Source organism: Strigops habroptila, chromosome 4 (genome assembly GCF_004027225.2).
Source record: "Strigops habroptila isolate Jane chromosome 4, bStrHab1.2.pri, whole genome shotgun sequence".
In the NCBI taxonomy this organism is placed as follows: Eukaryota; Metazoa; Chordata; class Aves; order Psittaciformes; family Psittacidae; genus Strigops; species Strigops habroptila.
The window spans coordinates 26,853,090-26,877,185 of NC_046358.1; the positions used below are offsets into that span (position 1 = coordinate 26,853,090).

At 42.7% G+C, this 24,096-nt stretch overlaps 1 long non-coding RNA gene across 1 annotated transcript in view; it reads right to left on the reverse strand.

Annotated features, from left to right (window-relative positions):
• The window catches only part of LOC115607247, a 158,848-nt gene extending 135,859 nt beyond the window's left edge, over positions 1-22,989 (reverse strand). Inside the window, exon 1 of the long non-coding RNA XR_003991150.1 lies at positions 22,526-22,989. This is a non-coding gene — a long non-coding RNA (uncharacterized LOC115607247). The remainder of the gene's footprint in view (positions 1-22,525) is intronic.
• Between the last annotated feature and the right edge of the window lie 1,107 nt (positions 22,990-24,096).

The window sequence follows — 24,096 nt, forward strand, 5'->3', positions numbered from 1 at the left end:
CCTCATGCTCACAAGGATGCACATCGCCTGTCTTGGGGACCTGGATTCCCAAACAATATTAAAAATGCAGTCCTAACCTTCTTTTCCCCTTGGCTTTACATGAGGCAAAATCTTTCACATTTTTGGGTAGCCCTAACTTTGTAAAATGTCACCATTCTTCTTAGCTTAGAAAAAGCAAGCGACTGCACTCTGGAACCAGAGGGTTCATTTTCTTTATCCAGTCACCAATGTGCCGTGCAATATTTGAAAGAGAAGCAGGACATACAGGCAGCTTTTACACGAAAGGTTGGTCCTCAATGGCCACAACCACGCTATTTACATTCCTAGCTTCTCTACAGCCAGTTCTGTCCTCCAGCAGCAACTACCAGCCTCCCACAAGTTTGGTCTGAATGATGCCATCTTAGCACTTTTTCTGTTTTATTTTTCACACAACACCAAGACCCTTTATCTTCCCTTTTTCCAGCGAAATTGAAAGACCAGCTCCTTGCACTCATTGGAATTACAATTCCTCAGCATAATGCAGTCCTAATGTTGTAGGCATATAATTAAAAAAATTGGAACTTGTGTTACTATGGAAAAGCCAGAACGAATACAGCAGCCTCCTAAAAGGTCAGGATGACCTGAGAACAACACTGACTAATGTTTATAGAATGCATGGCTGGAGAGAAGGCTTTGGCCTTGTGTAGGCAGATTAAGAAACAAGGCTAACAAATCTCTAATCAGGAAAAACTATCCTTGAAGATTGGTACATCCTGAAAACACATGGACATCATCAAGGTATGACTTGGACATGTCAGCACAAAATGATTAGGGTGTCTTTTACATGAACTATCCTCATTATACCCTCATTATAATACTAAAAATCACACCTACAGGTCAAAAGACCCCTGCCCAGATTAAAAGATCCTTCCCTGAGCATGCATAGTAAGGAATCAATGGTGTAATCTTACGTAAATTAACTGACAAATCATTAAATGGTGGGAAAGATATGGGGAGTTAATTACCTGAACTGAAGAGTAGGAATATGTCAATTTTGTATGGGGTGGTGTGCTAGCTTTGTGGAATACCACCTAGCACCCCTTTTTGTGCAAACTTGGAATAAATACCTTGGCTCTGTGTGTGAATTAGTTATTGCACACTGGTAATGGACCCTGATTTGGGGACAACACTAAGGCAAGCTGTGCAAGGATGCAGACATGAGGGTTACTCCTTTCTTCAGACAGTTGCAGAGTTGGTGAGTTCCTCTGTCTCCCTGGGAACATGTTTACAACTTCTTTCTCTCCATGCTTGTCTATCGTAGTGCTGCCTTTGACACCCAAATGCCCTGCCTCAGCACCTCGTGAACTCCAATGAATTAAAAACCACGGCAGCTTTGCAGACAAAAAAAATCTTGAGAAGAAATACATCAGTAAAACTCAACGAGTCAGACTTTCAAGAGGTATTTAAGCAGCATAAGCTGTGGAAAGATTCTGGCGTGACTTTCATAGCACCCACATGCATCACTATAAACCTACATAGGTGGCATATGTTTCTGCTTCAGTAAGTGCCTTGCATTAAGTTCTTAGGTGATTTGGGGCATTTCTTCGATACAATGATGCTGAACTTGCACTTTCCAAGTCAACACGTGGAACTGTCAGAGCATCCCTGCATGCTGGACAGCTTTGTCCCAGCACAGGGCAGAAGCTACTGGGAACTGCTTAGAGCTGGAGCCTTTTCCATAGAGTCAGACTGCACTGGGAGGTACAGGACTCATGTGTGTACGTGATGACAGGAGGGACAACAGAAGCAGCTTGCCCTAGGCACCGAGGGGAGCGAGGGCCCCATGTCCTCCACTGGTCTCTGGGCCCTGCAAGCTGTGAAGGCACCAGCATGTTTTTCTCACACATGCATTGTACAAGCGTAGAAGCCACTTTCACATCGCCGCCTGCAAAACCTGGTGTCATGCTGGTGTAGTACCACAGAGGTAGAGCTCCACTGCTTGGCTTGAACTGAGAATTAAACACTGTGCTAGGAACTGCCACCGGGCACGCTCAGCTGTCACTCTTCAAAGGGCTTGGATTGTGTAAGTGGACCAAGGGAATCGCTAAACCGCAGACAATGAAAACAACTTTAAATGAGAGGCTAAATGAAAGGAAAAAAGTTGTCAAAATGTCAAGGTTAATGTTTTCATAAAACTAACTGGGGAATGGGTAGACAGTGTGAGTGTAAACCTTAATTAAAACTTTTAAAGTATGAATACAAAACTAACTTCAGTCTAGACAGTCAATAAATCTATCCTCCTTAATGAAACACTGGTCCTTTTGGTATTTCTGGTCAATTTTCTTCCTTACCCTTGCAGTTATGCATAACTTTGAAACTCGGATTCCTGTCTGTCAAAACCAGAGGAGCTGCACAGAGTGGGACCCCAGCCTCTGCAGCTCTTGCTCTGTGTCCTCCTGTGCCCTGCCTGGGCCAGCAGCTCTGCCCTCAGCCTGACTACAGCTCTGGGATGGGCGGCAGTCTCCAACCACACAGGCCAACCCAGAAAGTGATGAATCTCTGGTCCCACCCCTTAGCTGGACCATGATGGGTTCTGCAGAAGATCACAGAGGTTGTTTCCTTCATCTATGAAGTGCCACAGCTCTGCCCAGGCTCTAGAGGCAGCCCAGAAGAGAGGCACCTCCTTGTCTTACAGCCTGGCAGTGGCTCTGCTATTAGGACAGACAGAGACAGCAGAAATGGAGTCTGCAGTTTCTCTGAGAAAGCCTGGCTCCAGTAGGTCTCCAGCAGATTTTAAGAGCTCAATTTAAAGAACTTTGGGATCTTGTTTTCTTGCATTTTGTTGTTAGTGGGCATCATCATCCAGAGTTAGAATTGTCTGTAAATTATCCACTTAGCCATGTACCTGATCTTTCAGGCAGTTTTGTTCTTGAAATAAAATTGCTTTTTAACTGATTTTAAGAATGGAAAGGGAAATAGTAAGAACTCCCCGTCATCTCAGTTTGGTTATTAGTGGCTCAGTGCATAACCACGCCTTTACATACTATCCCTCTGGTGAACGCTAGAAGGAATGTATGCATGCTCTGAAAATACACAGGGCATTTGTTCTTCCTTCCTTCTTTTCTTCCAAATGTTGCTCATACTTACTTGTGTGCACAAGCAGAGTTTGGTTAAACTGTCAAGGATTTAGTGGAATCACCACATTTTTTGCTTAGACAATCAAACCTCCCTATATGGCCCCTTTTTCTTCACCTTTCTACCCTTTGTCAAGTCTATCATTGTTTTCCTTAAACAAAATTTCCAATTTTGCGACTTACAGGTACCTTTTTCCCCCATCTTTTTTAGAACTTGGATTGGAATTCGCTTTCATCTGTCTGACTCCACCTCAGCATGAACTCCACAGCTATCTTCCTCATAAGTCCACCAATATTGTCTCAGCACTGTGAATAATAGAACGCTAAACTAGTATTATGGCTCTGTAACAAAAAAAGGATATTGGAATCTTACATCAAAGCTGTTTTGTTAGGGAGCAATAATATTAATTTAGAGTTCTGTCATACATGGTGCTGAAACAATGCTATTTCACATGGGTTCAAGTCTACAGAAAGCAAAAAGACACAACCAAATATGATTCTGGATATTCAGTGAGAACAATTATAACCAGGAAGACTGCAGCATTGAAAGTTTTCTTCAGGAAAATTTTCTAACAAACAGACTAGATTGGAAGCTCATGGATTTTCCTATACAGCAAAGACAATCTGAAGTTTAATTTCATTTTCATAAGACAAAAAAAAAATAAAGTTAACACAATATATAAAGCCAATAGCAAATACTCTAACTGAAGAAAAGCATAAGCTAAAAGCCAGGATACTTCAGACGAATGTCAAGATGTTTTGGCTTACATATAGATTTTAAATTACTAAAGCTACCCCTATTAAAACGATGTAAAGATCTTACTTTCCTCCCAAAAAGACTTCAACACAGGACTTTTTTTTTTTTCCCTCCAGTATGTAAAATAACAGAGATAATGCAGTTACTGTTGAGGAGTTTCAAATATGCAAAAATGTGTGACAATATAACCCTAAAGGAGATATGTCCTGGCATAGTAAACTAGCACTGGATGTTCCCAGGGCTACCGCCTGCTTTCATGGCTTTCTTTTATTTTACAGTTTTGTTAAATTGGAACAGAAATAGCTCCTAGAAATTTTGGCCAAAAGGAAATAGGAAGGGGAACCTGTGCTCCAGCTAGGGACACCCAGCAAAACTCATGCACATGCACAACTTTGGGCAGGAGACACCCTGAAGGAACATGGTTGCTGATTTTCTGCCTTTGGCATGCTGTCAGAGCTCATCCCAGAGAGGAGGCTAGAGCACTGACAGAGATGACCACCACCCCAAGCCTCCACACCACAGGACGTCCCCAGTGCCTGACAGTGCTAACGCAGTGAATGCTCTACCACCACAAGCAGCAGGGTTTCAGAGCCCTGCCTTCTGACCCCAGTATCCCTATCCCCAAGGGTGACTGACAGTTTAACAATGGGCTTGAACTATTAAAAGCAACTGCATATTCCTCAGGAACTGCTGCTGCAGTAAGAAAATATCAGAAAGCATCACTTTGGACCCAACTTTATGTAAGCTCAGCTTCTTTACCAGAAGAGCAAGCAGCAGAGGACCATGCACATCTGAGAGACTCAAAGCTCCTGACCCATCATTGACCCCCAGCAAGACCTGGCAATGCAGGTGGCTGTCAGCTTGGCCGGCTTCTGGGACTCACAGATACACACAGCCATCTGCAGAGCAGCCTGGGCTGTAGGCAAGATTCAGTGTCACCCTCCTGATGGAGAAGGCCCAGGCAGAGAAAGGGAGGTGGTGGCAAGCTAGCAAGGGAGAGCCCTGGAGAGCTGCCCCTGGTGCAGCCCAAGGCAGGGGACAAAACACCTCAAGAGATGCCGCAGCCCCTCTCTGCCTCCCAGCAGAGGTGAGGCAATCAGGGCTGTTTCACCACCTTCAGTATCCTGCCATCCAAAAATTGCCTGTGCTTATTATCAGCTTATCAGCTGGCCTGAGATACATGATCACTTGTTGGACTGAGTTTTGCATTTTGTTTTACTAAGAATTGCTCGACTTGGGAGAATTTATACTTGGATATTAGAGAGACATAAACAGCCATAAAAATTCCAGCTCTGCTTGTACGAATGATCCACTGATGGGTGTTAAATGCACTCTATTGCTGCACTCTATTGCTGAAGTCAATTTGCAATTGATCATATTGCATTTCTAGTGTCAGCAGATATGAAAACATGTCATTTACCAATGCTCAATGAACCTCTATGCTGACAAGACATAAATATCAATAAGCAGCTCTCCAGTTAAGGAGGTTAACCAGCAAAGTACTCAGTGAAAACATTAAAGAGGTAATCATCTGGCAATGGCTGTATAGATGGAGCAGCTGCCCTCAAGGATGACTAAACCTATGCAAAGGACCATTACAGGGAAAAAGGAAGGGGGGGGGGGGAGTCAATTAACTCCATGTTATAAACTGAAAAATTCTATCTGAATGAAACAAGTAATTGCCTTTCTGGATTGCGCTTGTACTCTTTTCCACAAGTACTTAAGGTAATCTGCTTAGTAGGGCTCTTTGACCATGCTGGATATTTGGAAAGGAAAAGACAAAGCAGTGAGTTGCTCCAGTATTGTTCCTCTTAATTCTTCCTGATAATGCTGATTTTCCTGCCTCTCTTTTTTGACTCTTTGCATTGCTTTCACAGGTATTTTAACCCTAAAGTCTTGCACTTTCTGTTTTCCTTTTTTTTTTTTTTTTCAGGACAAAGCTTTCATTTTCCTGTAAAGTTAAAGGAACGCAATAAAGGGAACATTACCAGCACTTAGAAACAGTTCATGAAAGCAAATCACAGCAGATTAAACTTTGCTTTATAGTTAATGAAGCAATTTAATAGCAGCTACATTCACCACTGGACTGAACACAAATTTCAAGTTCAATTCAGATTTTAAGCAAATGTAAGTGGTGTTTATATTTAATCTATGAAGCCCAAGGCAGCGTGAGTTTTCTGAGTAACCACGGGAGTCTGAAAGAATTTAACCTTTTCTGGCTCAGATTTGCCTGCTACTCACAGGACAGGGTATGCACGATGCCCCTTTTGCAGTCAGCTCTGCCCATGAAATATGCCTGTTCTGCACCATCAAGGAAAAGCACAGTACCATCCAGGGTGATGCTACAGAGTGCTGCAGGTAGAAACCGTACCTCCCATGTGAGATCCCCTCACCTGGTCATCCTTTCCCGCATTTCCTGCCCCAGGCAGATAGCATCTATCTTCTCCCTCCAGCAGCACTGACCAGCCGCTCCAGGGGCCTTCTGCCTTGCAAGCTGCTTTCCCTTGCCCAGGTGGCAGCGGCCTCACCATGTCCCCATATGCTCTGTCCCCACTCAATCTTGCCCAAGAAGCATATCGCCTCCCAGATCAGACTGAGCTGATATCCCAGCCATGAAGCCTCTCTGTAAAAGACAGAGGGCTACATCCAGCCTGCAGATGGCCAGACTGACCTTGCGTACGTAGGGAGGAAAGGCTGAGCCCTCTCGGACACCAAAAGCTTTTGGGTTTGCCAGTGCTCAATGCCTGAAGTATGTGAATTAAGCATCTCAAAAAAAAAAAAAAAAAAAAAAAATTAGAAAAAGAAAAGAAAAATAAAACAAAGAAACAAAAAGAGTGGTTATATATTGCCATTAAATAGCAGCAGGCCAGCTGGTTTCGGCAGTGCGCCATTCTGAACCAGCATCTCACAACTTGTAGCTGCGTTGGAAAACCACAGAGTGGTCATGTTATAAACTGTTACCTAAGGCAAAAAAAAAATTGTAGTAAAGTTGAAGAAATAAAGGGAATCTTTCCTTTCTGCAGAAGAAATACGGAAATAGCAGGCATTTAAGGAAATTACTGCTTTTGTTTATTCAACAACAACTGACTATTCTAGTAACAAAAGCTCCCTATTTTAATGGATTGTAATGCTAGCTGTGCAAAATCACCACATGTATGAAAGACGAAAAGGAGTTTGTACATCAGAAGAAATGCAATTAGCATGAAATTGTCTGTGCTCTGGTATAGCCTTTGCCATACCCACTGGCAGGGTAACACATAAATCCTTCTCATTTCAGGCATGCTCTCCACAAAATAATTTATCACACAGACCCAGTCCTCTTCTCTCCTGTATACATCATGTCCTATCTCAATGCAAGTATTTTGCCCCTTGATAACAGTCACCACAGCTCTCATATCACATTTTTCATCAGTAGATATAAAAGCAAACATCAGGCCAACTGAGGTCAGTTCATTAACTACGTTGTGCAGCTTCAGAAAGTGAGTAATGGCACACATCCCTTCCAGCAGGTTGAAACAGAAAGAACCTTGGTGCCCAGGGATGCTCCCCTGGGATCCCTAACTTCTGTATGTACAGCTTGGGCTGGACACGAAGTCAAATTCAAATGGTAGAGCTGTACTGCACATGTTCTGGGGGACATGTCTCAAGGCACTCCGCATGGCTTCCCCATTTAGGCGCTAGTATTTCCAGTGTGCTTGGAGGAGCGTGTCTTGTTTTCCCTCTAGTTACTGCTAGCATCCACACAAAGTTGCACTGGCTTGCTTCTACTTGCACCTCTCAATACGCAAATGCCAGTTTTCCATACATAATTAAAGTGAAAATCTTCAAAAATTGAGTAAAAACTGAAATCATGTGCATGGATACTTTTAAACTATTATTTATATTTTTAAGCATACCAATAACTTCATGATGGCCAAGTTCCAAACATCAAGTACCAAAAATAAGATGTAAGGGAGATGATCTAGAGGTTTCTGATATCCCTATTACTGTAGGCATTGACTGCTGGTGATGAAATTCAGTAAGTGTAATTGTAGAACTGCTTCTCAAAGGGTTACAAAATGTGCTGAAGGGTGCAATAAAACAAGATGTCACAGAAACCTTGATTTCCATTGCTAACGGTTAATTGGATCCCAGTTAACTGTTTGGCCAACTACAATTTGAACCAAACATGAAGAATAACAGAATTGCAATCAGTAGCACAATCTTGATATTGAATTAAATATATCCTCCACATCAACCATGGTTATGCACAAGTAACTCAGGAACATTCTGTGTTGCACAGCAGAACTCTAAAAATACATTCGCTTTCAGATAGGATTATGGATGGCCGAGCAGTTTCTTCATAACTCACACCTGAACTTCAGAGTCTTTGCCCACTACAGTAAGCTTTTAATCAAACTAAAAATTTGCTCCCAGATATGATTATATCCCAACCTTATAGAGATACCTTATTATTATTGCTGCTTTGTGTAGGGAGGGGAAAAAAAAATGCTTTATGTAACTCTGTGCTTGATTTTTCAGAAATGAAATAAAAGAGGAGGTTTCATTTGTACTGAAGGATTAGATTTCCCTCTGGAATTGCTGCCCGCTAGATATCTTTCAGTATAAAACTGCTGTGCTTTTTAAACGGATTTTGCAACAATCCACTTTAGCTGAGGATGCAATGGGGAGGGGATAATTGAGTACAAAGGCAGTGAAAAGGCAGCGTTCAAATAGTTTTTGTCAAGATGCTTTTTAGAAATATGAGGTGTCTTCAGATGACGCAAGTTGTCCAACGGGAACAGGGCAGTTGTATGTGTCTATGGAGAAGACAAATCAGTGCTAAAGAAGTGCTGGGTGGTTGCTGTTACAGAACATGCTCTGCACATCATTCCCACACACTGCTCCGCCAACGGGCATTAGTGCTGATGTGAGAACACTGATGTGAAGAGGCCTGTTTCTTCCCCAAAACTCCCTCACTATGTGTCTCTTGGATAATACAGTTCTGCAAAGCTTTTCTCAGTGGTGCCAAGATCTAGGTTGGTGGTGCTACTTCAGATTTTCCAGATTTGTTTGGTCTTCTCTGCAGCAGAGAATAAATATGTCTCAGAGACTTTGACAGAACCCTATTTGCTAAATTCTCTGTTTTCAGTCCTGCAGTAGCTCTGATCGTTCTGGTAGGGGTCTCAACAGAAAACGTTAGTAGAGGGATATACACAACTGTCCAGGCACACAGTGCAATAGGATCTTAAGAGAAAAATGTCATACAGAACAAGAGCAGTATTGGTCATTCATTATAAGATAATACTAAGAAGAGGAGGATCAGGTAAGCAGGACAGCCTATAAATAGAAGGTAACCATAACTGAAGTCTTCAGTTTGTTCAAGGCCAGTTGGGAAAAAGATGTTCAGACTACCTAGAGCAAAAAGACCTCTAAATGTCCCTCCAAATAAGACGAGACAAGTATTATCTCTCTATTTTGTGTCTTAACCAGGGTGTTTACTTCTGGAAAGACTTGGGGGGGTGGGGGGGGAGGGGAAGGAGAGAGAGGAGAGGAGAAGAAGCACTTTATTATTAGACGGAGAAAAGAACTACTTTATTATTTCATGGAGAAAAGAAGGCCTGGCTTTTGGAGCCCCAAATCTTTACTTGTGTATCCTACCCAGCTTTCAAGTAATTTTCCACATACTCAGACATTTGTGTAGACTTCCCCCCAGGCCAAATCCTGTAAAAAAGTACTTTTTTCCTCAGCCTAGACATAAATAGTCCTATTAGTCCCAAAGAAACAGCCATTTCAGCAAATGCTGCTTGCATTTCAGTGTCTGCAGGATCAGACCCCGTGATCTGACAGCTTGACAAAATTACAAGTTGGCATGTAGAAAGCACCATTCATCAAGGGAAACTAAGGGAAAAAAGAGTTATTAACTCTCAAGGTCAATGTAGGTGATCAATATTATTAACTGCATGTGGGTAAGTTGAGACAGCAGTTCAGCACTTTAGCAATTATCTGAGATTCAATACAAGTATTAAATACTAACAGTATTCAATCATGGATGGTTGAGAAGCTCCTAATTCTGCTCACCTTTTGCAGGTGACAGAAGAGTTCCTTCAGACTAAAATACTGCTGGATACCCTGCTGGGCTCAGACCATGTTTGTATGCGAGTCAGAAAGGTAACATTCTTTCCATCTTCCTTGACATCTGAAAACTGAAAACTGGAAACAGAAATCTCCAACTAGCACAGAATGCCCTGGTTTGGTGACATTTCCAGCCTTACCATAAGCTGAAAATTCCCAAATCCATCATCCACATAGCCAATACCAAATCGAGGTTTCACTTATCTGCTCAGTGTCAGTTCTAAATCCTATAATGCTTTTTTACTCAGACGGCAAGAAAACATAAATTCCTAATTTTTAAATGTATGAACATTTAAAATCCTACAATTTCATCATAACTAAAGTGTTATTCCTGTCCTATTGTCATGCCTTCAGCTGTTTTCAGACTCCAATTTGTCTGATTTGATCACTCTTCCCTGGGCACTGGCTTCAGTGGATAAACACTTTATGGATACTCTCTCACTCCACGGCTTTGGGAAATAGATAAGATGCTGAACCTGCACCCCATATTTGATTAACCTGGGCCAGTCAACAGCGCACAAATTGCCAAACAAGGATAATTTGTATTAAATTTAGAAAGTGTCCTCAAAAATATCAAACTCATTAAAGTCCTTGGCCTTGAATGGCCAGACCTTGGCTGTTCTCACCAAAACTGCTGGGAAGAAAAAGTGCCACTTTTTGCTTGAAAAGTGCTAATTTGCTATGGTGATAAGCAGAGATGAGGAAGCTGAACAGAATAAAAGGCTTGTTCTTGCTTTGGACCAGTATCTCAGGTGGATATTAGTATTTATAAATTCAAAGACTGCCGCTGGTTCAGGGCTAAATTTCAGGCATTCGACCAAATTGAACCTAAGGTTTATACATTTTGATATGAGCCTTCCTCTCCACCAAACATTTGTGTAATTAATACATCGGTTCTTTAAAAAAAAACCTTAAAGAGAAATAATAATTAAAAAAACCTAACCCAAAACCAACACACAAAACTGTATCAAATGAGCTGGAAAAGTACAAAGAAAAGAAAAGGAGGCATTCAGTGAGAGCCCAGAAGCTATAGCTCTGACTTACGTAAGTGAAGGACAAGCAGGGTCTTCTATATGGGAGAGTTTATTTTCCTGTCATGATCCAAACTAATAGTGAAGGTGCGTTCACTTGCCAGAAGTATTATTCCAAAAGAGAAGTGATGTTTTCTAGTGACAGAGTTAGCCACTAGCGACACCCACTGTGCATGGGACCATGATTTTCCTCCAATTCCACTGCCAACATCAACTGTTCTTCTGACCAGCCTAACCCCAGTGAAATCTGTCCTTTTTTTTTTTTTTTTTTTTTTTTTTTGGCCTATTTTAATCCAATTCCACCTATGGAAATTTTCAAGTAAGAGATTTTGGTGCTAGTTCAAAGAAAGAAAGATGTACAGAGGCCTGAGATGAGGGAAGCACAGACATGGAGGCGGAGAAGGGAAATGACTGGTACAGATTCATTAGAAGTATCACATTTTCATCTATGCTGCACAACCCGGTTATGTTATCTCCCACTCCACGATGCCAAAAGTATCCCTGCTGCCTTCCCTCTGGAATTACTTTCAGCAGTTTCTCTAGGATGGGACACCCTCCCAGCTGTTCTCCTGGGGACCACTGGGAGCTATTCATCCAGCACAATAAGCTCTGCTCTATTCCAAGCTGCAGGTCATGATAATAAATCAGAGCCAGGGAACACAGCTGGGCCCATCACCATATGTGGCTGACCACTGGGTGCCAGGGTACCTCCTAACAGCACATGACATCCTACAGGAGAGTTTTCCTCAGCTGGACACAAGCTCAGTAGCTCAGTGGTCCCAGATGAGAGGAGTTCACTTATGGGCTCATGCTGCAATCATACCCTATCAACCTAGCAGATCTCCAGACCATCAAGGCCAGGCTGGATCAGGCTTTGAGCAACCTGTTCTAGTGGAAGGTATCCCTGCCCATAGCAGGTGGGTTAGAACTAGATGATCTTTAAGGCCCCTTCCAACCCAACCCATTCTAAGATTCTATGGCATTATAATTTATTTGCAAAGAGAAAACCTTGATAACAGCTTCAGACAGCACTCTTGACTGCAACAGCCAGCATGTGTAGAGGGAAACCTGGACTGCCTAGGTAACTGCTACGGAGACCCTTGTCTTTGTGGTGTAGAGCCAAGATCCAGGAATCTCAATTCTGTTCTTTATTTTGCCAGAAAGCTCCTGTGCAAATCACCTAACAGACTTCAGCAGCCTGGCACTGTTCCTGGCATCATATTGGTTGTGACCCTCTTTTCATTACTCCTTGTAAGATCGTTTAGGATCTTTATTAACAAGGCACCACAGGAATACTGACAGCAAAATGTCAGTGTTATGTTGTTGTTTGGTCTCCTTAGAAGCCCATACAAATACATATGCCCCTCTGCATGGATCTAAGCACGGAAGTGACCATGGGGAAACTGCTAGCTGCCAATATCTCCCTGCCTCTTTCATCCCATTAGCTCTATGCACTCTACTTGATAAGTAAATGTGTACTTTTCTATGTATATGTAAATCAGGAATAAATGAGTGCGCTCTGTTTAAAGTTCCAGTCATTCTCACCACCTATATAGAGATAAAAAGCTGAACTAATCAAAGCAACTGCAGAATGTTACATTCTGGACAATTATGGAGGCAAAATAATATTGTTGGATGATATATCAAGTTGACAGTATCACCTTCCCACCAGAGCCATCAGCCCACACTGGTGAAAGTTGTTTTCTCACTGGTGTAAGTACAATTAATCCCACTGGAGTTACCTCAACCTACACTCATTTAAGATTTACTGTTTACTTTTCTACAATGATTTCCACTTCCCCACATCTCCAGTGAATTGTGGATTTAAACAGTCCCTATGGCACTTTTCAGACATTCATTACTGCTGCACTTTTTCAGTTGCCCCAGTTTTTCCCCTCCCACCTCCTTTTAAAACTTTGACCATTTAATTCACTTAAGCTTCTAAATGAGATATGTCTATAAAGAGCATCTGGGTCAGCCAGCCTTAATTTGAAAATGTCATTACTCCCACGCTAAACTTCTCCATCAATCCCACAGCAGCCATCATGGTTTGTATGTCTCCCAGACCAACCTTAGAGAAACTGTGGTCTTTTCATCTTTCAAACAGGAGGAAAATAATGGGAGGAGATAATAAACCACCACCCAGGTGGTGAAGACTGAAACTGTTTGGGGTAATAGAGCTAGAAAGTATTCCCGTTTCCACAAATTTTTGGGGCTGCAAAGGCGTGAGGTTTTATCTGGAGAAGGGGAAACAGTAAGCTTTTAGCTTATGCTTAGCTCAATTCCAACTATCTTTAAGTCAATTTCATTTTGCAAAGTTCAGACACATTCAAGATGCTCCTGAGGTTCAGAATATCATTACCAGGTCTCCTGCACAAACTTTCCTACAGGTAACTGAAGAAATCTATTTCTAGGTCAGTGGAGTTAAAAGGATTACATCTGAAGTAAAGGTGGGAAGCTTTTCACTTTCTTAACCTGAAAGTTAAACAGATAATATGCCTAGTGCCTCTCTGTAGTCAGTTTGGTGAAAGCACTTTCAGAAGGCAATGCATCCTATAATTGGTATTAAAAATAGGTTGAATATATTGCCCTCTGGAGCTGCTTACCCAGGTATTTAAATTTCTTCAAGAGCCAGACCTGTATCTTTAGGGACTGGATTCAGGTGGAGACGAAAATGCCTCCATCCATGTGTCTACATGTGAATAATGTGTCCAGATTGCAATTCAGCCTACACTCAAAGAGACAGCTAGGTTTGCTTGTGTAAACTGAGAGCTGGAGGTGCCTGTAGCTGCCACTTTAGAACAGCAAAAGTTCTGTGCCAAATCTTCAACTCTCTACAAATGTCCCACTTACTCCAGGGCATCTTAAATGGCATCAGATACCTAAATTTAAGCAACTGGACTAAGCCCCTGGTGCTTGCACATCTCTCTGGATCCCTCCAGCAGTACTGACTGACCATCACTGACGATGATCAGAGCACAGACAGCTGTTTTACATGCAGACACCTCCATGCAGATGACAATGTTTGCCTAACTCTCATGTTAAAACCTACCCAGGTTTTACGCACCAGCTGTGACCCAGCAGCACCACAGCTAAGTGCTTTTTAGCCTGCATGCCCCACTATATATAGTCCATTTTCCTGAGAAGGACACAGACAACACAAACAAACCTAGCACCTCTGCTCACTTGTCACTGGTGGTGCAGAAACAGGCTCAAGAATAAACCCTACTCAGTCGGTTAATCAGTGTTAGTTCACTGATTAAAAAAAATTAGGTTAATTCATTGAGGTAATGGGAAACAGAACCTGAGCCCTGGAGGAAGCATCTGCAGCAGAGTCAGTAACAAAGCCTAAAGGGTCTCAGGATTCCTGTTCTGGCATGATCACCATGGCCCATACAAACTGCTGTAAGAGGTCAGGTTCTCTTCCTGAACTGTTTGCTCTGCCCTAATCACAATCAGGAGAGAACACAAGTGCCCTTTTGAATTTCATCAGAAATTTTACCAGCTTGTATTATCATGGTAATAAAAGTAATACACATTTGTCAAGCTCCAGTGGGGCATATCAACAAAAGCAGTAGTATGTTTTGAAAAACAGTAAATCACTTCTTAACAGCTACACCAAACTTTGCATAGTTTCAGCTACACTTCAATTTGGTAAAGAAAATAGGTACTTTGAGTTCAAACCTATTATCATTCAACTGCCTGTTTATAAAGGAATGGTAGGAGACACTTAAAAAATGAGTGCAAGTACAGGCTCTTCAATCTCACGAGCCAATCTAAAGTTAAGTGAGTGAATCGCTCATCTGTGGTCAACTAATAGTAGCAGAAAATCAACTCTGAAGAAACCAATTACAGTTTTATACCTCCATCCTCCAGGATGTGATCTCCAAGTCAAGTAAGTCCCCAGAAACTAGTCTCCAGGACTCGCTGGGAATGTTTTGAATGCCAGAATAGAGTAAAATTGTTTTCAGAAGTTGTAAATGGAGAAATCCTGACTGAAAAAGCAAGATGGCAACATAGCATGGTCAACTAGAAGCAGAAGTATAAAAACCAGAAGGTAAAATTACAGTGATCAGATTGGCTTCAGCATTTGAAATTCCAGTCAAAGCAGGACAGTGAACAAAATTAACTCAGCTACTGGTACAGTGAAACAAGCATTTGCCTATCTAATAAAATTCTAACTTTTATTATGATAGGTTCCTGTCATCCTCTCAGGATACCAGCTCCCAGTACGCTTTAGAGGAGATGCTGTAGAGTCCTTCATGCACTCTTTATAATCTCCACAAGAAAATAAGAGTGTCAAATACTAATCTAGAGGGGGCTCAGACAGACCGTCCTATTTGATGCTGCATCATTTTGTGCTGAACTTGGGGACTGCACTTCCTGGTGGAATTCAACTTACCTCAAAGTGGAAAGGACCTTAAACAGCAAGGTTTCAGTATTTATAATCCCTGAGGTTCTTGAAGTAAGAGGGTCCCTGGAAAGATTTGGAACCCCTGGGCATGATTTTCAAAGCAACCAGGCACCAGCTACACTTAGCAGTTCTGGAAAATAAACTCACAATAACTGACCAGACAAAATAATACACCTCTTCTGAGAAAAATTTGCTTTAATTTTCTTTTATCTTTGGATTCTCCAAATAGAAAGCTGTATAACAATTTCTTCTAGATACAAGATACGAAGTCTCAGTCTCCCACTCTAGTTTGTTGTGGTTTTTTTTTTTTTTCAGGTAAAAATGAAAAATAACTTGTCCACCAACTCAAAGACCCTACCTTTAGCAGGTGAGGGTGTGGGGGAGGGTGTATGAAAGAAAAATAGTCACAAACTGCATAGTTACAATTTGCCTTATTCCGGCAGGTTAATCAGACACATTTCTATTTTTCTGCCAGCTGGAGCCCAGCCAAACATTCACAACTTGGACATCTTAGAAGAGTTCACAAGATGCTACTGATAATTAACACAAAGTTTTTCAACAGGACTGTGCCTATAACCTCTATTTCCCACTCCGTAGTTGTACGACAGAGAAGTAATATTTTCTTTGTCTTAATGAGGAATAAAGAGGTTTTTAGAATTGCTCTAGGCAACCATTACCTACACCTTATTGTGTTACCCAGCCCAAAGTACTTTTGGGTATGGGAAGAGAAGTCAGAGCTGTCCGCTACTCTGCTAGTGTCGAAGTAACAAGATCACTCCATGTTGGTCTGAGACTTAGACAGAAAAAACAGTTTTAAAGAAATAAACTCAGTATGACCTGGCAGTATCACAAAGCTGCCAGAAAGCCAACCGTATGCTGGGCTGCATCAAAAGGAGTGTGGCCAGCAGGTTGAGGGATGGGATTCTCCCCCTCTACTCCACTGTCATGACACTCCACCTGCAGTGCTGCATTCAGCTCTGGGGCCTTCAACACAAGAGGGATGTAGACCTGTTGGAGCGAGTCCAGAGGAAGGCCATGAAGATGATCAGAGGGCTGGAGACCCTCTCCTGTGAAGACAGGCTGAGAGAGCTGGGCTTGTTCAGCCTGGAGAGGAGAAATAGGAGAGGGACTTTTTACAAGGGCATGTAGGGACAGGACAAGGGAGAATGGCTTCAAACTGAAAGAGAGTAGATTTATATTAGACATTAGGAAGAAATTTTTTATTGTGAGGGTGGTGAGACACTGGAACAGGTTTTCCAGAGAAGTTGGAGGTGTCCCATCCCTGGAAGCATTCAAGGCCTGGTTGGACGGGGCTTTGAGCAACCTGGTCTAGTGGAGTTTCAAACTAGATGATCTTTAAGGTCCCTTCCAACCCAAACCATTCTTTGATTCTATGTTTTGATGATGGCATTGATGTACAAGTGGTTCAAGTATTTTGTAGGGTCTTAGCTCTCTTGAACTTTGACAGTTATGGGTGTTTTCATAAATAAAAAGGAAGGACCCAAACCTAACCCTGAACTGTTAGCAATACAACACTACTGTAGATCTTGCTTCTAGAAAAGCCTACAAGCCTGTGTTTCATCAAACTGTCAAGTCAAGCATCTGAATTACTTTATGAAAACATGCGCTACAGCATCCCACAGCATTAGAGAGGGGAGACTTGTAGAAAAGAGCACTGAAAAGCTGAGCAGTGACACCCTTGGGTCTAATGGAGAGCTGAGTGAATCAGCCATGCTGCTTTGTTCCATTGCTGCCATGGCTGAACTGATTTCACATCTTAGAAATAAATTAGCTAATTTAAAAGTGTCCTGGGTACCTCTGCACTATCTTTCCTCCTTTGAGTGACTGCATAGAAAATTTAAAGGAAAATGTGAAACACAATCTTTCTAAAATCTACAGTCTAGTTTATCACCCATAAATACAGCACTTCTCCAGGCATCTTGTGGCTGATGCTATTCCCTACCAAGTACCTAGTGAAACACTAGAAGTGCTATATACTGGAGTTTACTGATATGGAAATAATTGCACTGAGCCAAGCAGAGAGAAAACCAGAAGGGTTATTACAGAAGCCTTTAAATATTTTTAGTTTTAGTTTTTATTATTTAATGTTACTTTAAATCAGCATTTTCTAATCAGCAGAGCACACTGAAACATTGAGATGCACAGATCTCAAGAGTGAGGCATAGCATCCTATGCCTTCTAATTAGCTTTGCTGGCATAATTGACTTTGGCTGGGCACCAGAGTCAGTACAGCTGTGAGCTGACAATGCTATGAGGAGGCAGGAGCAAATATAGAGGAGTATCACACACTTGGGAGAGGGAGGCAAGGAAGGGGTGATCCTGGAAATGAGGGAAGAATACATGGAGACAGAGATCAGAAGAAATGGAGAAGGACTGACAGGCAAAACCAAAGGATAAAGAAGTGAAAACAATGAGGTAGTAGTTCTGTTGTCTGTCTAAAAAAGCAAAGACTCACTGGCTGAAGTTGATGAAAACTGCAAAATTCTACTAAAGAACAGGTCTGAGCATGAAATATTTGTTCAAGTCTTTGTTTGTTTTAAAACTGTTCTACAGAATCCTACTTAGATTTTTTTTTCCCCCAGGTATCATAGGCAATTTGTCAGCCTTCCCTGGAAGCATAGAAGCAGGTGTGCACCTTTGAGGCAGCACATGGGAACAAAGAACACACTGAGGAGGCCACAAATAATCCCAATTTGCATAAAATTAATATAGAAAAAGAAAATTGTTAAGGGTAAAGGTATGGATTCTGATGACATTTTCCTCTCAGCTCATCCAGAGTACTCACTGTAAACACACAGGGATGTTGTTAAATGATATTAACGTTGAAACTGTATCTAATTAATTCATGCATTGGCACTGGAGGGGGAATTAATATATTCCCTTTTCTTTCTTCTTCTGAAGTTATATTCTTTGCCATGATAATTTTCTATTTCCCTGGTACCAAATTCCTCCTGTTACATATCCAATTCAAAGTAATTTTTTTTAAATAGTAGTATGCACACCTCTAGTTAGTGACACTGACAGTGGCAAAGAGGACTCAGCCAGCCACCTCCTGGCTTTATCTAACAGGTTGGAGATTTTTAACTTTTTTGTTAATATTTTTCGCTCCCCACCACAGCTGCTACTGATGCTCCTCAACTGGTAGTTTCTGCCCTCCTGCAGTTCCCCAGAACAGCCTCTTTACATCCTCTGTAGGACTTAAAATTTAAAAGCAGTCTGTCAGCTTTCTCAACAACATTCATCTCTACAGGCTCTTAAGCCTAACAGACACACAGAAACAACTTGAGTCTAACCTCTTTCAGAGGCTGGAAACAGGTCACTCATTCTCTTTCTTGGTTTCTCACCTCCCAGGGCAGTTGGAGGCAGGGGTTGGTGCCACATAGGTGGGATAACACCGTAACAGAGCAGGAACAACTCACAGCACTGATGCAGCATGAAGATGTCAAGGATGGTCAGGGCTTTTTGGACATACAGCCTGGCACAGTCACATCAGCCAAGAGATATGCAGCAAGCTCCCCTCTCACTGATTCACAGTATCCTACATAGGCTAAAGGTCCTTTGAGGTTTATCCAAATTAAAGTGGTTGCTTCTTTGCCCATGACGAGACTGGCCCAATTTGAGTTACAACAGATTTAATGACTTTCCTTGCTCTTTAGATCCTACCCTGACACCATCTTCCCTTTTTTGTTGTTGGTTGGTTGGTTGGTTGGTTGGTTGGTTTGTTTGTTTCCTACTTTGTGTTCTGTTTTCAACCAGCTTATAAAACAGAAATGTATGCCTGGGTAAAGAGTGTGTGCACGTCCTCAAATTATCTCAATCCTGTTTTTAACTTTGGGTATAATTGTTACCCTCCACTTCTCCAATGAAATAGCTGTTTTTAATTAGGGAAGGCATATTTTTGCTGCTGATCAGTTATTTCATGCTAAGCTCCTACAGAACTTTTCAATGTACCATCTGGAGCTGATGATTTGCTGCTTTTTAAATTATCGATTTGTTCCTGCTCTTCTTCCAACACATCTTGATTACCAGAAAAGAGCAAGTCCCAGTAGGTATTGCTCTGATATTCTTTGCGCTGGAGAGTGATGCAAAGAAATAATTTGGATTCTCAGCAATGCCTTTATCTTCTTTAATTTCTGCCTTTAACCTTCAGTGATCCAGTTTCTGAACTACCAATTAATTATTTGTACTTTTCTGACTGACAAACCTGAAGCATTCCTATTTTATACCATTAGCTGTTTGCAGTCCACTGTATTTGCTTTTCATTTCCCTTTCATTTAGTCTTTATGCTAATTAATAAACCAATTGAAAAGCTAAGGTTAGATTTTCAAACTTGGAAGGATTCCCATTTGACTCAAAAACCTCTCTAGCCCTGCCATTCAGTCGTACTGGTTTCCTCTTTGCTTGCCTAGTAATATTTTTATTAGCAACATACATACCCTATACTACTGTTCTTAAGTAGAATTCATGGCATCTTTTAAGGATTTTTTTCCTGTACTTTCCCCTCAAGAGCTTTCTTGACTAACCCTCTCAATGTGACTAAAGCCCAGATGTCCAAAATTTGAACTTCAGAACAATTTTCTGTATTTATTTCCCACTAAGCTACTGGACCATGTTACATTAATATATCTGCAAGCAGCTTCAGATGCAATCTTGTCCTTAATTTCTTCCTACATATTGCTTAAGATTAAGAACCAAAAATTGGGATATCAGGATTTAGGCACATTAAAAACGAATACTTACGGCTCTGGCCCAGGCTGGGATAAAAGTCACTTGCCCCATGTTTTGGACCTTACAAAAGCAAAAGCTAGGCAGCAGCTGGCAAACCTGGAAAGTGTAATCCATACCACTAACAACCTGGTGGTGGAAGCTGCTTTTCTGCGACAGTGTAGTGATGGTAACAGTTGTTTCTGGACATGGAAGGGCTGCATGCAAGGGAGGTCAAGCCAGAAATGCACATCTCAAATGAAGAACCCAGCCATGAGGCAAGGCACCAGGCACTGGGAGAGAACAAAGCACATGCTCTCACACTTGCTGGGGCAGGGTTCCTGTCTCAGAAAGAACGTCAAAGCTTCTGCGGTGAACAGAAACCTGACACTAAACCTCGATGGTTTGGGGTCTCAGAGGAGAGAGATTTCATAGGTTTGAGTCATTGTGCTGATCCTTACCACTTGATTTTGTCCAAAAGTTCAGTGCAAGATTATCTCTAAAGCAGAATATGTAACTGACTGGTGCCTCCTAAGACTCACCTTCAATACACAGAAAGAACTTATCTTTCTGAGACAGAGATGTGCAGTACCATGATGATTGAGTTAAAGCCGTGGCCTGAGCCCTGAACCATCTCCTGCTCACAGCACTCACTCCTGAGGCCCGGGCTTGAACAACATGCAGTTCCAGCCCTAAAACTTGACAGTTCTTCAGCAGAGCAAGCTGGAGCTCACATAAAAAGCGAAGGTATTTAAACAGGTTTTCTTCAAGCTACTTTATTTCTGTTATGCTCCTTCCTAATTGTTAGAAGCTTCTTCGATATTTCCTTCTGTTTTCCTGCTGCTGACACACCTAATTACCACACCTGCAATACTGTGTTCAGTTTTGGTCCCCACTACACAAAAAAGATGTGGACAGGCTCGAGAGGGTCCAGAGAAGGGCCACAGGGATTACCAAAGGACTGGGAAGCCTGTCATAGGAGGAAAGGCTGAGAGTTGGGTTTATTCAGCCTAGAGACAAGAAGACTCAGAGGAGTCCATGTTCCAGAATTTAAAGGGTGGCTGCAAAGAAGGCAGAGACTCCCTTTTTACAAGGAGTCAGATGGAAAAGATGAGTGGTGATGGGCACAAGTTACTGCTGGGGAGATTCCTGTTGGATGCTAGAGAAAAAATTTTCACCATGAGAACAATCAGCCATTGCAGTCATCTCCCCAGGGAAGTGGTGGATCCCCAGCACCGGACACTTTTAAGATTCAGCTGGACAGGGTGCCAGGCCATCTTGTCTAGGTCATGCTCTGCCAAGAAAGGTTGGAACAGATGATCCCTGAGGTCCCTTCCAACCTGGAATTCCCTGATTCTGTGATTGTTTGCAAGTATTTCGGGGGAGAGAGGAGCACCCACCAAAAAAAAAATCAGCCTACCTCTGGCCATTGAATTGCTGTTAATGATTTAGGAAGAGATAAGATGAAATGCAGCACAACAGACAATCCTCAAATCCTTACACCACTGGTGGGTCCACACCATATACGGTTTGGCCCTCTCCTCACCAACCACTTTGCTCACTTCAACCACAGAGTGAGGTGCAACTAACCCAAAACGGCTTCATAGCAGAACGACAGCTGCACTTCGCAAGGCCTTGTAAGCCACCCAAATACCTGCAGTAGGCTCCCTTTCTGCCTCTGTGCCTGAATGCAGAAAGGCCTAATTTTGGTAATACCTGTCCAGATAGAAAACAGCTCAGGTAGAAGACTTGGGGAATTAGAGCTGCTGATTTATAGCACATATAAACCCCCAGTCACTGTCTGGTTATGCAGGCAGAAACACCCAGAGACATAAGCCCTTCTGCAAATGGGGAAACAGCTTTTATTGAACTCTTTCACTAAATGTTCTGCAAATCCCTGGTCTGGTGACTTTATGCTGCTACAGCCACCTCCGGGGTATCCGCTGACCTCTTCCAGCTCCTGTTGTTCTTTTCTGGCCAGATTTGAAGCCTCGGGACCCAACCAGAGGATGCTAGTAAAACAGCAAACCAACAGAAAACGTCATCACAGCCATCTGACCTCTTGCTCTGCTGGGACACCCCAGACCGAAAGAACCCCAAACTCCTCGTTGCCACCTTAAATTTTCCCATTTGGAGCTGGCTGCAGCACCATGCGCTCGCTGTGGCCCACCTGTGCAGGAGGGAGGTGGGTGCCTCGTGCCTTGGGACACGGGGCAAGGGTGCCTGAGCTGCACACCCCGTCACATGCTTGCAGCACCTCTGCTCTGCACACCCCACACCCACTGTACACCAGAGGCAAAACAGCACTGCACCCCACGCTTGGCCCTGCTCGAGTACTCGCATGCAGCAACAGAGCCACCCTTGCACTCACCTTTCCCAGACACGTGTACGTGGGGACAGGCCGCCGCAGAGGATGGCAGAGGGAAGCTGGCAGGCGGTGGGTCCCCGAGGAGCCCCCGCAGCGGGTGGGCGCGCTGCTCCCACCGTTTGCAGCGATGCAGCAGGCACCGGGCTACCGCCGGGCTTTGGCACGTCGCTCTCAGGCGGTTGCTCGGGTGAGGGCAGTGAGCTGTGAAGCTGCTCCCCGCCTCGGCGTTACCATCTCACCAGCCACGCAGTCCGCGGGAAAAACATCGCCTTCAAGCACTAGCGTCATCTCCATTGAGGATGTAGGGCTGTCTGTCTGGGAGCAGCATTACGTACCACACGGGGATACGCGCCGGGTTCAACACTGACACCTTCTTCTCTCAGAGGGAAACGAGGACCCCAATGAATAACATGCAACACAGATGGAAAACAGGGAGGACCGCATTAAAAGATGCTTCTGGGTCAGGGCTGTGCCGCTTCCCCGGTTCAACAGCACCATCTTGTGGGTGGCCTCGGCGACTCGCCGAGCCGGCAGCTCGCACCCCCGAGAGCATCTCCCCAAGGGGACCCTCTGCAACCTTCCTCCGGAGCCAGCTGACATTTTTAGAGTGTTTTCTTTTATTTGCTTTCCTTCCAGGCAGCATCAGTCTTGCACCCGCTTCCTTTCACACACTATTGCTCTCTCTCACGGAGCATCACAGACAGACAAGTAAACACAAGAAATACTGAAGAACCCTTGATTCTGTATATTTTTTTAAATCAGCAGTACAAGACATTCTGGAATACCAGTCCTAAAACTGATCCCTTCTGAGCTGTGAAGGTTGGAATATGTACCCAGTCTTCATGGATCACATCCTCTGAAGTAATCAAAAAGCACTGCTTCTCAGAGAATGCCTGTATTTTCTGTAAGAAAAAAAACTAAACCAAACTAAACCAACAAAATAAAACCAAACACCCCCCCCCCCCCAAAAAAAAAAGCCTAAAAATAACAAAACCAACCAACCAAAAAATTATAAAACCAAACGGGGGGGGGGGGGGGGAATGGACGGACCCCAAAACCAAAAAAACCAACCAACCAAACCAGCCAACCAAAACAAACAAAAGAGCTACCTAAAGAGCTCTTTAGATTTTAGACAAGTGAAATGGCAGATAAGAACAGAAACACTAGGTTTCATAGTATTACCATTCAAGGGGAAAATCCTGGCTGACAATTAGTATTTTAAAGATCCTCACTGTAGCATGTATTTGAAAGCTCGAAAATGCTTGTTGAGATACCCCTGTAACAGCACGTTTTTCAACCACTAGATCATAGGCTTAAAACTAAAGGCTCCAAAACTTTATTCTGTCTATAGCTGTTATAGTACAAGTAGCAAACCTCTGTATTTCAGTTTCTGCAAGCGTGCAAAATGAAGATTCGAGTGCCCTACTTCACTGTTTTTAGGCTAAACTGTACATAGAATCCTTCAGGCTTTGAAGAATGTGCCAACTAAAACTTTACAGAAGCTCCTCTTTAAAAGATGCTGAGCAAGCCCCCTGTGCAAGCTTTACATTAGAAGGGACAACATACAGCTACAA